The sequence below is a fragment of the Myotis lucifugus genome, unplaced genomic scaffold (genome assembly GCF_000147115.1).
Source record: "Myotis lucifugus unplaced genomic scaffold, Myoluc2.0 scaffold_300, whole genome shotgun sequence".
Classification (NCBI taxonomy): domain Eukaryota; kingdom Metazoa; phylum Chordata; class Mammalia; order Chiroptera; family Vespertilionidae; genus Myotis; species Myotis lucifugus.
The window spans coordinates 289,218-292,162 of NW_005871348.1; the positions used below are offsets into that span (position 1 = coordinate 289,218).

Here is a 2,945-nt window from a genome sequence, read left to right on the forward strand (position 1 = left end):
CAGCATGGATGGGCCATGCAGAGCATTTATGCTAAGCGTAAATAAAGCCAGTCAGAGAAAGATTAACTCCCACATGATCTCTACTCATTTTGTGGAAATATAATGAACAACATAAACTGATGAACAAAAATAGAATCAGAGACGTAGAAGCATTGAACAGACTGTCCAACCTATGAGGGAAGGCGGGGGGTGAGGTGGTAAGAGATCAACCAAAGGACTTGTATGCATACAAATGAGCATAACCAATGGACACAGACAGTAGGGGGTGGGGGGTGGGGGGGTAAGGGCATGTGCTGGGGGGTGGGAGCAGCCAGGGAGAGGTCAATGGGGGAAAAGGGAGACTCATATAATACTTTAAACAATAAAGAATTTAAATTTTTTTAAAAGAAATTAATAATAATATTAACTGAGCTAACTCATAGGGCACTTATTTTCTGGTCAGGTACTATTTATTCTGTTTTACATATTCTTTTATTTCTCATAACAATTCTATAAAGTACATACTATTATCCCCATTTTACAAATGAGTAGTCAAAGAATGATGTTAAAATTAATCATCCAAGAGAGGACTTAATTTAGTCAAGGGAGAGCAAGGAAGTTCCCCTTGATCATTTAAGCTGGGACTACAAACAAAGCATAGGAGTTACGGTGAAAGAGAAAGAGTGGGAGGGCTTGAAAGATATTCCAGACTGAAGGAACTATGTATTGTGCACATCCAGTTTCTGAAACAAGAAGGAACTTGCTACAGGGAGAAGAGAAACAAACACACATCAGTTCCAGAACAACACATAAAAAGTATGCATAGAGGTGTACATAAAAGATCACTCACACTCACACACACTCATACACACACACACACTTTCTGCCCCCCCCACACCCTTTCTCCCATAACTCACACACGCACACACACATACCCCTCTTTCGACCACCAACTCCCCAGTTGTCTGATGTCTTTTCTCTTTCCCATTATGAACTCATGGCTTTTTTCTTGAAACCAAATAACTAGTGGAAGAAGGTCTAGTGAGGGGACAGGGGACAGTCAGCAACCCTTCTATGAGAACAACTGTAGGGCCAAAAGGGTTTCCTTTTCTTATTTTTTTGCTCTTATTCCTAAAGGAAATTATACAATATTTTATTTTTAACCCACAAAAACTAGCAACATGCTACGTAAGAATAAGAAATAAGTTATGAACATTGAGAAAAACATGCCTCTCATTGTCCATAACATATATTTATTTTATCAACTCTCTTGTATAAAACCACTATCTCATTTCCCCTATCACTCCTCACCTATATGAATGATACCCAGGGTGAATATCCTCCTTATCCCTTTGGGCTTTGATAACCTATTAGCCAACACCTTATGTAGATGCCCTCCTCAATCTACCAGGGCCCTGATGCTCAGCTCTGATCCAACATGTCTCCACCTCCTGACATCAGTGTTCAGCCCTACCTAATAGTTTTAAGACTAATTTAGAAGAGAGAGAAGGGTGGGATAAAGGTAGACATGGGAATCAGAACTTTTAACCTGGACACCTAATCATATTCCATGTTCCAGATTCAGTGTCACAACTGAAATTTAAATAAATAATCAACACTTATAACATATAGTATTTTGCATGAATTTTCAACTCCTCTTCTTGTCCTGTTAACTTTTTAAAATTTTAAATTGCATAGAAGTAATGTGTTTATTTATATAGTTCAAAAGTCAAAACAATGCCCGGCTGGTGTGGATCAGTGTTGAGCACTGGCCCATGAATCAGAAGTTCACAGTTCAATTCCCAGTCAGGGCAAATGCCTGAGTTGCAGGTTGCAAGTTCCATCCCAGTAGGGGGACAGGCAGGAGGCAGCCGATCTATGTCTCTCATTACTGATGTTTCTATCTCTCCCTCTTCCTTCCTCTTTCTGAAACCAATAAAAACGTATTTTAAAAAGGAAGACAAACAATCTAATTTAAAAATGAGCAAAGAGCCCTGGCCGGTTTGGCTCAGTGGATGGAGCGTCGGCCTGCGGACTCAAGGGTCCCAGGTTCGATTCCGGTCAAGGGCATGTACCTTGGTTGCAGGCACATCCCCAGTAGGAGGTGTGCAGGAGGCAGCTGATCGATGTTTCTCTCTCATCGATGTTTCTAACTCTATCCCTTTCCCTCTCCCTTCATCTCTGTAAAAAATCAATAAAATATATTTAAAAAGAAAAAATGAGCAAAGAACCTAAATAGACACTTCTCCAAAGTGTACATACAGAAAGCCAAGAGACATATGAAAAAATGCTCAAAGTCACTAATCATCCAAGAGATGCAAATCAAAACGACAATGCGATATCACCGAACACCTATCAGAATAGCTATCATCAACAAATCAACAAATGACAAGTGTTGGCAAAGTTGTGGAAATGAAGACTGGTGCAGCCATTATGGAAAACAGTATGGAGTTTCCTCAAAAAATTAAAAATGGAACTTCCATTTGATCCAGTGATCCCACTTCTAGGAATACTAGAGGCCCGGTGCACTAATTTGTGCACGGGTGGGGTCCCTAGGACTGGCTGGCAATCAAGGCCTATTGGGAGGTTGACCGGCCGGCCCCCCGATTGGAGCCTATCAGAGGAGCCAGTCAGCAGGGGGTAGGGACCGCAGGAGGTTGGCCAGCCGGAGGTGGGAGGAGGGGCTGCGGGAGGTTGGCTGGCTGGCCCCCACATCAAGGCCAATCAGGGGGCTGGCCAGGGGGAGGGGCCACAGGAGGTTGGCTGCGGGAGCGCACTGACCACCAGGGGCCAGCTCCTGCATTGAGTGTCTGCCCCCTGGTGGTCAGTGTGCATCATAGCAACTGGTTGACCGCTCATTCCGGTTGTTCGGTCATAATGGTCACTTAGGCTTTTATATATATATAGATATCCTATAAAACCCAAAGCACATACAGCAGAAAGAATATATGCACCCCTATGTTCTC

At 42.7% G+C, this 2,945-nt stretch overlaps 1 protein-coding gene across 4 annotated transcripts in view; it reads right to left on the reverse strand.

Moving 5' to 3' along the window:
• Positions 1-2,945, reverse strand: part of FNIP1 (folliculin interacting protein 1) — a 104,719-nt gene that overhangs the window by 68,350 nt on the left and 33,424 nt on the right. The gene's annotated exons all lie outside the window — the stretch shown is intronic.